The following is a 13,375-nucleotide window of genomic DNA, read 5'->3' on the forward strand; positions in this document are numbered from 1 at the left end:
CTTATCTGGCAAGCCTCTTAATTGAAGATAGACAGTGTACATATAGTTTGTGAATCAGTATCGAATGCTCTTAACTTTTAGAGGGATTACGCCACATATCTGCAATCCCCTCCGCTTAATATGAAGCTATAGACACTAACATTTGGATAGAACAGAACAGCTATAGAGGAAGGGACAGTGGGATGGAGAGGGGGGGGGTAAAGTTAGCTACTCCCCCGCTCTCTAATCCCTTGCATCCGGTTGACATTTGTTCTCTCTTTCTTTCTTCCCCCAGTCAGTCGGTGTATTCGTTCGCTGAGGGAATTTGAGATTCAATTAAAGACACACATAACCGGGAGAAGAGGAGCCTTTTAGTGCTAGGGTTAATGGTGAGTTATTGTATAAGAACGACTTTGTGAATATTGCTTAATTCTCTCTCTCTCTCTCTCTCTCTCTCTCTCTCTCTCTCTTTCTGTGGTTAATAGCTATTTTGAGAGCAATATGATGTATTACTGCGGGCTCCCTCCAGGGACCTAAAGGGCTCCTGCACTGAATACCATTTAAGACGGTAAAACGAATTCCTGGTCAAATCATCTTTATTTAAACCCCCCTCCCCTCACTTCAAATGTGATGGGAAATTAACTGCTAACCACCTATTTAAATTCTGACCAGATCCTGGTCAAATGGCTTTAAAACATATGAAACATGGAGTTTGGCCGTGGAAATGTGTGCAGGAGTCTCCCCTTGGTATTAGCACTCAGATTAAATTGTGGTTATGAAGATGACAGGCTTGGTGTGGACTTAAAGAGAGTATATTAAATCCCTCTAGTGAAGGAATGAGAGTGTGTACATTTCCTCCAAGGGTCAGTCCAGGGCATGTGTGAAATAATAACAGAGATCACGTTGATGTTAAAATGGACCAGTGGAATCTCATATGGGACATCGTTAAGTCGTATGCAAAATATCATTAACTTGATAAGTTGGTGAATATAGTGGAATTCGAGGAGGTACAAAAAAAAAGCACAGAAAAATGAAATAAAGGGCAACAAATGTTAATGCATTTGGATACATTGGATTTTCAAGGGCTGAAAGTTCCTTTACTGATTCTGTACCCCCTTTTAGGGTCTTTAGAGCAGTAACAGATACCAGATTCAGTACACAGCTTTAGATACAGCTTTAGAGCTCACAAACAAATAGGGATGCCTTCAACACACACATATAAAGACACACATTACCCCCCCCCCCCCAAAAAAAAAGAAAGAAAGGCGAGCCCAGCTGTTTGGGGCACACGTCCAATGGAGATAAAGGGAAAAAGGGGGAAGAGAGCAGTGTGGCCCTCCAGCGGAGTGCTCATCAGAGGGTGAAGAAGACGACCGAGGCCCCCTGAGGCCCAGGGGAGGTTTTAGCCAAATTAGAAACGTAACCTGCAGAAAAAGAAGCATCGCTATGCCGGGTGGGACTGTATGTGTGTGTGTTTTGTGTGTTTTGTGTGTTTTTGTTTATGCATGGTTGTGTGTTCATACATGTGTGTATTGGTGTGTGCGTGCGTGAGTGCCTGCGTGTGTGTGTGTGCTCGCACTGTGTGTGACTCCTTAATCGTTGCAGCAGTCCTGTCCTGGGCATGATAATCACACCATTTGTGAATGAGCTATTACCTAATGAAATCTGAAGAATGCTTGGCACCACCCAGGCCCACTTGGCTTTGTGTGCTGGCAGCCTGTTTCAGCTTGCACAAAGCCATGCCATCATATTTAGGACTGGCATTTCTCTTGATGAGAGGTGGGCCAATGTGTGTTCTGCTCTGATTGTTTGAGTAAACTATCATTAGCAACACGGCTTTACTGTGGGGCTTTCGCTCCTACAATACCGTATCTGTTGAAATCAAAACCAGGCTGTTGGTTGATATTGTGACAAATCTGTCAAGAATTTGTATTACTCGACATATGCTGTGATCAGTTGTTTGTTAACTTAACACGTGTCCTCAAGTGCTGTAAAAAATAATATATATATATATATATATATATATATCTATGTAGCGTTATAGTTGCATAGCAGTTTTGTAGTCTGGAGTCTAGACAAGGCCTTTGCACCTGTTGGCAAGACATGAGGGGAAAGCATGTCTTTTATATAGTTGGAGGTAAAGGGCAGGCTGAAAAGCATTTAATTGAGCACCTAGAGGGAGAAGTCCTGCAATTTTCCACACTAAAACATACACTTAACATTTTTTGATTTGAAGCAGATTTAAAATAAGGGGGAAATGTGTTCTAGGCATCAGTTCTCTGTGCTGTAAGTCTGCTGTGAAAAAACCACACCACCCATATACCAAAGGGTTTTCATAATTCTGTTGTGGGTCCTTAATGTGTGTGTGTGTGTGTGTTGCTGAGACTGGCAGTCAAAGTATGCACGCGTGAACACACACACACACACACACACACACACACACACACACACACACACACACACACACACACACACACACACACACACTCAAATGCATTTATGTGGATGAATACACACACATATGCACATGAAACAACCACATGGCCACACACACACGCATGTGCATAAATACAAAAATGATGACTGACGTGAGAGCGACAGAGTAAAAGTTTGTCCACTTTATCAATGTCATCATACTGCCCTCTTTTGTCAGTAGGAGTCAAGGGAAAACAACAAGAACCTCGCTTCCTCTTCTTCTTCTTCTTTTTCTTCTTCCTCTTCTTCTTCTTCTTCTTTCTGACAAGGAGTATTTTATTTCAACTGTAATTTAATGCTTGAATGAATACATTCTTGTGTTTATGCCAACATTGGGATTGTTTTTATTCATTTCTCCACATTTGTGGAGGGTGGTGATTAGCAAAGAGAGGGGGATGGATGAGGAGAGGAGAAAAAGAGAGGGAGGGTGGTGGTGGTAGACAACATGTCTAATGAGAGAAATTAGAAAGTCTGTAAAAAATGTCCTCTCTCTCTGCCATTTAAATGTAACCCTCATTACGTATGCATCCAGCGGTAAGTGTTACTCAATGGGTTATTGATCCCTGTATCCAGTAACTAACCTCTGATCACCCTGTCCTGTCTGATCACCCAGCCTGCTCTCAGGTCTATCACAGGAGACAGAGATCAACCAATCATGATCAATGCCTCTATTGCTGTGGGTAGAAAGTACATGCACTCAGAAAAAGTCAAAATAGTATATTAGAAGATGACATGCTGTTTTAATTGACTTGTTACTAAATGTCTGTATCCGTTTTTGTGACACAGTGGTGAGATTTAATTGATCATAAATAATGGAACATATTAATTGATTACTAATAGGTAACCACTTACTGCCCAGACAAGGACTATAGTGTAATCATACTATGTATTAAGCATGCAATTATAACCTCCCTGTAATTTACACCTTCACCTGACATACTACAACAATCAATATCTCACTGATTTTAATGTACATATTTTATGCTTAAGTAATAAACACCGCAGTATGACTCCTTACACATAAACGTACATATCATACAATAGAATAATATATTATATATAGTATTAACAATACATTGCCACTAAGCTAAGGAGTCTCAGCTGGCTGTTACAGAAGGGCTGGAGTCATGTTCCTGTGTGTGTAGGGTCTGTGTGCGGGCAGAGAGAACTTTCATTGAGTAGGGCTCCTCTTGTGGACAAACAGAGGAACTGACATGAGAACGTCAAGTGATTAGCCTGAAGTGTGTCTCTGATACATCCTGATGTTTCTATGGCCAGTGTTAATGTATTAAGTTCCATAAAACAATCATGTGACGTTTGTTTTTATTGATCTCCGTGTTGTCCCTTAGCTGCCAGTAATTCAGGAATGAAACATGTTATAAGAAAGGGCATTAAAAGAGGAATTAATTAGACAAGCTTCGATCTTCTTCCACCACATTGAAGTGGAATTGTATCCATGAAGCACATGCACCCTAACCCTTTCTCCTGTACGTAGCACACTGTATGTAGGCCTATGGGTCATCGAAAGGTCATTCAACTGAAATGCCTCAGATAAACTCCAATGTTTCCCTCTCCTGTGTAACAGAGAAACAGGGCAGTGACACATAATCACATTTAAGCATTATAAAGCTCCAGTCTCTTCATCATCATCCTCCTCCTTATCACCGTCCACAAAGGTTCACGTAATGTCAAAATCCTCCCACCGGTCATTGTCCCACTCCAGTCCGATCAGCAGCAATGTCCAATCTGACCATAATACCATCAAATATCCAAATATCCAATCTTAGGTGCTTTTATCCCATTATGAATACAATGAGTTTTATGTGATGGACATCAGATTAGAACATCTAATAGTGATAGGTGAGATTGGATTCTGGCCGTGGGATTTCGCTGAATCTGACCTCATCTAATATTTTGTTATCTAGTTTTGGAATGATAACAGTCCCTGAATTGAGTGAGTATCTACTCAAATATAGGCTACTGTTGTGTGTAAGTGGACAATGTTGAGCCTATAATACATTGCAAATCACAACTTTTGGAAGATTCATAGCCTACCTTAACAAATAGATTGTGGGGTTAAAACGTTAAGATTGAATGGCAAAACGAAGCAAGGACCAATGTTGTGCTTGGTGTTCACATTGTGAGTATAGGCAGGCAGTGAGTTACTATAGGAGATACATCGTGTCATGGCCTTTCGCACCCTTTCCCTGTCTTATGAGTGTCACCTTCGCACCACTCATTGCCTTTCTGCTTGGCTCTCTGCTCTCTCTTTGTGTCTCTCCAAGGACATGTCTTTGTCGAAGATGGAGGAAGCACCTAGCTGAGGTTGGTGGGGAACAGTTAGGCCTGGGGGCCAGGAGGCCTTGGGGTTGAAGTGTCTAAGGTTGGTAATAGTGCCATATTAGTAGGTTCAAGAACTTACTCACTCTTCACACCAATCATATGAGGATGAGATGTACATGAAACAAAACCACCACCTTGTGGAATAGCAAGGGCCTTCATGGATTCACAGGAACCCCATTCAGTCATACACACAAAGTGCGTAGCCCTTCTGACAGCAATACTCACCAAGAGACAAAAGGGACTTTTTCGCCTTCGCTGTCAAGATAACGTCTGGAACGTCTATTGTAAAGCAATGGGCTATTGTACACGTACTGTGAGTTCCTCTGTGTTTGTGGGCCCTGGCAGACACACACAAAGGCACGGGTGGGAAATGTGACAGTACTGGATGGTCTACTTTCTCATCTTAAGAAGCTGCCGCTGCTGCATCCCAACGTGTAAAGATGATGGATCTGAAGGGAACAAAAGGGAAGCTTTTCAAAACACTTCTGATGGCCAGGATCAAAGACATCTCCTCAGAAAAATAGAACAGAGAAAAAGAGAGAGAATGAGGGAAATAAAAAAAATGTTTAAAAAAAAAATGTGAGTAAACAAGTCAAGCAAGGAGAGCAAGAGTGGAGACGAGAGGTAGCATCTTAACCACGTCCACGGTGTCTTCGGTGTCTCCGTTCTCCCTGAGCCCAGAAGCATGTGAGTACAAACACGAGTAGAGGTTATCTAGTCTGAGAATTGCCTTTTTTGGAGAGAGGGCCAGCAGGTGTTTGTGTCATGCGAGGAGACAAGAGTCGTCACAGCGAAGGCAGCTGGGTAGTGTGAAGAGATAACAACTTGAAAAACAAGCAAGTGTTTTTTTTTTCTCAGGCCCTGCGACAAACAGTCAAACCGCATATGGTCGCCTTTCGTCTCTCCGGCACAAACGATGTGCGTGTGGTTGTAGCCCCAAGTCCTTTACTGTAAAGAAAACAGAAAACCTGCTAGGGGTTTGTCTGTGCTGTGTCTCAGGATAATTTTCACACCAATACTAATTGGTGTTAAGAAAGAGGGGTGACATTTGTGGTCCTGGAGGCGGAGGTTTGGGTAATAGTTGAAGTTTGCACTGTGTTTCCGAAACGCTGACCTTTTGTCACCTGTTATTAGAGCAGAAAGTCATCTTTATGTGTGTGTGTGTGTGTGTGTGTGTGTGTGTGTGTGTGTGTGTGTGTGTGTGTGTGTGTACACAGACAGAGATTATTATTTCCCTCCTTTATTTTATTTAGAGGTTTTCAAGTGTAAGTGACAATCCCCCTCTGTATGGCCACATTTTGGCTCAAAGCCCCCATCCACACCCACTACTAAATTCTCACTAAAATGACAGAATCCCATTTTTGTTATTTCCTGTTTCATCCGCTTGATTTCTGTCTCTTGTGCCAAATTTGAACACACATCAGCAAAGACCATTTTCTATGCAATTTCAATGACTGCATTTGAAAACACGCAGCTTTGCAAAACCTACCAACATTTCAATATCCAGCTGTGTGTTGCTTACTCAAGCATGCCTACGTGTGGTTTTGTCCTTGTTTTACACTCTCAACAGTATCCTATATGCTACAGAGCCATACATTTTAACCATGCTACCCATCTGAAACAACATTATTTACCATGGAGCTTTGGCAAAATGGTGTAGATGTGTGTGACACCTGTTTTGCTACTTTAGACACACTTACAGCCTGCTATAAAGGCTTTTTTTTCACATCACAGCATTTGTGGAAAAAGGCTTTTGGCCTATGAGTTATGTCCAGAAATGATGTGTATATGTGAAAAGGCAATACATTTACAGGAAATGTTGACCTTTCGTTAACACCTTTTTCTGCTTGTCATTTTGTGGGGAAAGTCCCAATTCCTATTGTCAGACAACCAGATACAAGCTACCATCGATGGAATGGAGGGCTGAAGATGTCTGAGTTAGTGTGTGTGCGTGTGTGCGTGTGTGTGTGTGTGTGTGTGTGTGTGTGTGTGTGTGTGTGTGTGTGTGTGTGTGTGTGTGTGTGTGTGTGTGTGTGTGTGTGTGTGTGTGTGTGTGTGTGTGTGTGTGCGTGCGTGTGTGGCATAATTTCTACAAACATGCAAATACAAAATATGGTCTAAAACATCATTGTACATGTATGTTTTGAACCAAATACAAGTGTTTTTCCTGAAGCAGTTCAGATTCAATTATAATTTCTTCAATCAATATAAAGTGGTTGCTAAATGGCATATATAGATGACCAAATCACACTGGTAGAATTATAGACAAACACTAGTTCTGATCATAGAGGGGAATAGACTATACTACATAATAAACACCAGTAGTCAATAACGACATACCACAAACAGTTTTCACACAATTTAGCCATTTTCAAACTGAAATGGAGCTCCTTTTTTGGAAGATTCTCCTAATAGCCATGTGATAGAAACTGAGCGTGGTGGAAGAATGGAGCTAGCCTGCTTCCATCACTCTTCTGTTTTGCAGGGAGAAAGTATGCAATTCTACTACAATTAGAGCCTGCTGGGGCTCATAAGGCTTGGGGAGCTCTCGCCCGCCTCTCTCTGTAGGTCTGTCTGTCTACGAAGGACAGACACCCTAAGAACCGTGGCCGCTCAGACAACACACAGCAAACATTCTCACGTTGTTGTCGCCTTAACCAGTGTACCTCTTAGTGACATGTGTACCCTACACAATATCTCTCAGTTGTGTTTTTACTCAACTCTCCTTTTTTTTTTATCTCTTTCTAAAAGACACCCACTAAAAGTTGAGTGTTTAAAAGTGTTTGAGCTATTAACAGATGGTGTGGGTGGCATATTCCGGAAATATTGGGCGTTCTGATCAAATGATAAGATACATTTGTTGGTTTGTCTTTTGTATAGCAACCCGTAGCTGTGTATTGCAAGGTGAAATAAGTAATCATATTAAGCTAATACTTTTTCAGTATGTCCTCCTTGCATGGAATTCCAGGGCTATACCAAAAGCTTTTTATTTATCAGTAAGGCCAATAATTTATTTTCTCTACATTGGCTTAGCCACTGTGTGAGAGCCTCTTTGTTACAAACCTTCCACATGCACACACTGTCACAGTTAATGGAGAAAGCAATCGCATATTTCATAAAAACCTAAATATGCAGATGTGTCAATGCCAATTTAGGAAAACATATTTTAAGGGATATGAGTTGTGTTATAGAATGATCTCCCTAAAAATCCAACGAGACATTTGATGAATATTCAATCATTGTTCCTGTAAGTGTAACCAGTCACCTACTTCATTGGAAGGAAAAATCAAAAGGAAATAAGTCAAGCTCTTTGGAGTGCGGGTGTGGTAGCGTATTAAATGGCGTAATTAATAGTATTCTCACATAACTCAAGAACTTATTAAGGACAAGAAGTCACTTACATAAAGACACTTGAATAGCACTCAAAGATTTGTCTCTATATGCCAAATGTAACAGCTAATTTGAAACAGTTAACCCGGGTTAACTGAACAGGCGCATTTCAGCAGTTACAGCATTAGTTGAGATTGAAATAGACATTGGCAGCTCTCGCTCTCTCTTACAGACAAATAAATGACTAATATGTGTCTATTAAACCTTTCTTCCTCATTATACTGTACATACCCTTTACATGGACACATGTCATGCCGTTTTAAACTGTGCAGATTTATTCAATTAATCTAAATGCAATGTACTTACACAAACAGTGAGAATGAAATAATCAGTATAACTATATTCTATATTCGTAATTCGTAATAAATGTAAAAATATAAAACCAGTTGCGAAAATATGTTTCCACTGACTTACACTCCTATGTAACAATTTGGAGGTAAAATTCACAGTAAATTAATTTGACTACATCCATAATCTTTATCTGTCTCATGGTTTGCTGTTTAATCAAACATCACTAACCTCAACCAGCAGAGACCAAAAGCAAAAAATCTGTTGATCACAGAACTATGTATCTGTGTAGCTATGAATGTTGATTTTTACAAAGAAATACGTTTTTGTGCGAGTTGAAATTCTGGAAGAGTGGTTTCACTGTGTCACTGTGTCTCTCATCTATTAACATGTTTATGTGTGAAAGTTGGCAAAGCCACATTTTCAACTGAAAAAAAGACATGGACTTGTACAGACAGATAGTAAAATGTATAAAGCCTACACTTGTGATTTTCTTATGTGGAGCACAGAACTTAACTATCCATGTATGTACCATACAGTAAAGAATAAGTACATTTTACTGTGTCATGTTTTTAAAACTTGATACTAATGATAGTCTAAAACTGCTTGTGGGAATGAAAGTCACATTGTATACTGTAGATATTACTTGGAAATGCAAATCATTAAATCCGTAACATCCTCAGAACACAATATTTTATGATTTTCACAGAAATGACAAACAGCGTCTGCTGAAGATATGCATAAATTACTCCAGTGACTAATTATACAAAGAGACAGGGGGTATTGTACGTTAGACGAAAACTAACAAGTAGAAAAAAAAGAAACAAGACAAAATAAGACCAGAGAAAGCAGAAAATCATGGCAGTATGCAGGTGGTTGTAATGATCGTTCAAAAGCTTAGTGTTTTTAAAACTGGGAGACACTCACCCCGCTTAAGGCTTCCTCCATCTGTCTCCACCCCCCCCCCCACACACACACACACACACACACACACACACACACACACACACACACACACACACACACACACACACACACACACACACACACACACACACACACACACACACACGACAGGTGTGTTTACCTCAGCACAGCCCAGTCAGACCAGGGACCTTGCAGACAGATGTCCCACTGCTCCCCCTCAGTCAGATCCAAACCTCCATTGTCTCCTCTCCTTCCTCTCCCAGGTAAACTCTGATTCTAATTGTGTAGCCGCCTACCTGCTTACACTACTTAGAGTATTCTTCAGTATTTTTGTATCGTCGTAATAACTTCACACTGTTCTGTTCTGCCTCCTGATCATCATCTCACCCACTGACACACACAGGAAGGAGAGAGTGAATAAGCATGCATATCTATCTGCTATCCCGATTTCCTCTAAGTCACAGTGTACAAGTCTCTGCATCATGTTTCTCTGATTAGGTACCTTTTTTCCTCTGTATATTTTTTATTTTTTTGTGTTCTCTAAAGCTATAGCCTCGTTTAATTCTTCACACACAACTATGATGCCTAGACATACGCGGCTGGCTGGTGCATCTGCCTGTACAGTATGGGGGCGTGAAGGAGGGCGGTGTGTAAATCCCTATTCCTGTACAGCTATTAGTAATGCAACACTCAAACGCAACCCATGCCGTGCATTTCTAGCCATGCCTTCTGAACCTTCTCGTGTACATTTTCAATACTTTTTTTTCCAGCTGTTGTCCGTGGAGGCTGGGGGTGTTTTGCATTGAGTACAATGGTGCTATGTGTTCAGTTTGCCAAAGCCGCGCATGTGATGTAGATGGCTATGATAGACACATCATGTATGCTGAGCTGGGTCCTCCTCACTTCTGCCAAAACTAGCATTAAACCAGCACGGCGGTTTATTTTGTGAAAGGCGAGATAAGTTCCATTTTTCCCCCTCCCTCCACTGCTTTCACCCAGCGTCAATCCTTCCCTATCACCCTTTCTCGCTCTCCCTTCCACCCGCTCTCTCTCCCTGACACAAATCAGCATGCTTAGAATAAACCGCATAAGTTATCAGCTCCTTGGAAAGCAACGCAAAAGGGAAGAGCAAAAAAGAGGGGAGACTTCTATCACTTAATGAAAAATAGCTTCCGTTTTGGACGGAACTTCATAGGCTGCAATCAAGCCCTGGCCCCCTCGTCTTGACGTGCAATCGAGGCAAATCAAGTCAGCATCTATTAATAATATTTCCCTGGCTCCTTTCATTCCAGCGCATGTCCTACGACTGTCAAGCCTGTGATGGAGCACTGCCTTTATCTCAACCTCGGCCTGCTCTGTCACAGTGATAAACAATTCTAACAAGAATCAGAATAAAGATCTTCCCAGTAGACTGCAGGAGATAGAGGCTCTTTTTTCTCATTTTCTAGACGGCAAAATTTAATCTAGTGCCTGGGCCCTTTTTCCTACCCCCCTCCCATCTATCCTCCACCCTCCCTCCTCCACCCTTCCACCCCCATCCTCTTTTTTCTCTTCCTTTTCTCTTTTTTTTTCAAGCGTCACATTCAAAGAGATGCAAATTTATCAGAGCTGGGACCTGATCGACTCGAAGCGCAGCGTGAATGTCAAAGCGCGGGCTTTAGAACCTGAGACACCTTCGTCTCTCTCTCTCTCTCTCTCTCTCTCTCTCTCTCTCTCTCTCTCTCTCTCTCTCTCTCTCTCTCTCTCTCTCTCTCTCGCTCTCTTTCTGTCTCTTTCCCTCTCTCTCTCTCTCTCTCTCTGTCTCGCTCTCTCTGTCTCGCTCTCTCTCTCTACAGAGCCAGTCTAATGAGCAGGAGGACCAGGCCCGGGATGGAGGGGAGGAGAGGGCGACAGCTAGGCCGCAGCTTCCGTCCATTACCACACACACGCACACTCATTCACACACTGGTAGGAAAAGCCATGGTGGCACCATTTTGATACATAATCATGGAACCCGTGGCAGGGGGTTTCTCTGCATGTGTTGGATATTCTCACACCCGGGCAGAATATTAAGCCCTAGGTATTTTCTGTAAAAGCACTTACATTTTACATTTAAATGTATATCAAATCACTTAATTGAAATGTTATTTCTGAACGTTTAATTGGAATACACAACATAGTTTCAATGAACACGAATTTCCATCCTAATCATTCAGTAATAATAATAACCATATAGTTTCAGTAAGAGTTGCTGTATAACCATAGCTCGCTATATCAAACATGTGCTCTGACAGCAACTTGGACAGGTCCACTTGATGAATGTGACTATGGTGAGACCTGAGGACAGACCTGAGGACAAAGTCTGCATCCCAAATGGCACAGGATTCCCTTTGTAGTGCACTACTTTTGACCAGGGCCATAGGGCTCACATCAAAACCTGTGCCCTATATACCGTACACTGTAGGGAATAGGGTGCCATTAGGGGCAGACAGAGTTTCAATGCGAGCGGAGAGTAGCGGTGGGGTTTCTATCTCATCAGAGGTAACAGAAGGTGACAGGTGGGAAGGAAGGCATGCAGTCAATGAGGTGAGAATCCATTGATCAGGTGAGCTGTGTGAAAAGCCTGCTGTGGGGAGATCAGTAGAATGACCAGGTTTTCTGGTCACTATGAAAGTGATAAGTGGTGTGCTTGGGAAGAAAATGGCTAATATTCATTATTTAGGAATGTAGGTAAGCGTTGTATACAGATATCGCTAATTGGGTATAGTGAGAAATTGCGTTAAGTTGATTCAGTTGAAATCCTTGAAATCTATATTGTTTGATATACTGGACTGAATGCGGTACCTTGTGCTACTGTGCAAAATTACTGGAAGGTGTTTTAATCAAATGTTTGTTGTAATTGTATGTTGCAAATAGTAGGTATGTCTCCACTATTTGTAAATTATATCACTATGTGCTACCAATGGGTTTTCAACGTGAATGTCTTGAGAATGTTGAACATTTTCATAAAACCTTGTGTTTGTACAGTAGTCTCTCTCCTCACCCTGTGAATGGGGCATTCACACTATGTGTTTGCTCAAAGCTCTCTATCACCCAACATTTTCTATTTCCTGTTGCTGATGCATTGAGTGTATTTTTTGGTAATTTTTTGGTAATTTTTCTTATTGCTCATAGTGTGGCAAGACCACTTGGTACAGTAACACCAGGAGTCCTGATACTGTATATATTCAATCTAAATTAACCCAACATGATCCAATAATACTTTATCTTGCAGGATGTAGCCTTGCCTTAGGTAACCGTGGCCAGGAGAGAAGAGCCTGTGTGTAAGATGGATTGGGTGTGAATGTGCGGGTGGCAGGCGAAGTCAAAGCCATGGATGTAGTGGCAGTCGGGGGAAGAGTGGGAGGGAGGGTGAGGGAGTGGATGAAGGGAGGGAAGGAGGGAGAATGAAAGGCTACTCGACACACAGGACAGGTGAGGGATGAGACCAGGGAGAGGAATAGTAAATAAAAAGGAACAGTGAGTGAGGGATTCGTTAGATGGCAAAGGAAGGGAGGAGTCCGTAGTGGGAGTAGGAGGATGGGGGGTGGAGATGGGGCACCGTGGGTGTCTCTGAGAGTTCCGATGCCAGGGAGGTCCCACCCCACCTGCCTCCCTGCCCAGAAGCTCCTGTCTCTCTCTCCCTCTTTCTCCCTCCAACTACTCCGTGACAGCTTCACACTCCAGATATGTAGAGCCATGGATCGTGCATCTAATCCATCCCCTGTGCCTGATGCAGTTTTAATTGTATGGGAGAGGAGAGAGGGAGGTGAGGGAAAGGGAGGATGGGGGACAGAGATTGAGCTCTCTGGTGGCTGGTGACTCGGTGGGGGAGGCAGAGCAGCGTAACTGCATGGGCAGCTCCCCTGTAATGCCATTTAAGTTAGATAGCTAGTTCTGGTGAAAAATAAGGCTCCATCCAGCCTATTCAGCACTGACTTGACTTACAGCAAAA

General features: G+C 42.1%; 1 long non-coding RNA gene across 1 annotated transcript; it reads right to left on the minus strand.

Annotated features, from left to right (window-relative positions):
- Positions 1-3,698: 3,698 nt before the first annotated feature.
- LOC123743032 (uncharacterized) lies at positions 3,699-9,998 on the minus strand. The gene is made up of 2 exons (XR_006769801.1): positions 9,563-9,998; positions 3,699-5,246 (listed from the first exon to the last, which is right to left on the minus strand). It is a non-coding gene; the product is annotated as an uncharacterized lncRNA (long non-coding RNA).
- Between the last annotated feature and the right edge of the window lie 3,377 nt (positions 9,999-13,375).

Source organism: Salmo salar, chromosome ssa01 (assembly GCF_905237065.1).
Source record: "Salmo salar chromosome ssa01, Ssal_v3.1, whole genome shotgun sequence".
Classification (NCBI taxonomy): Eukaryota; Metazoa; Chordata; class Actinopteri; order Salmoniformes; family Salmonidae; genus Salmo; species Salmo salar.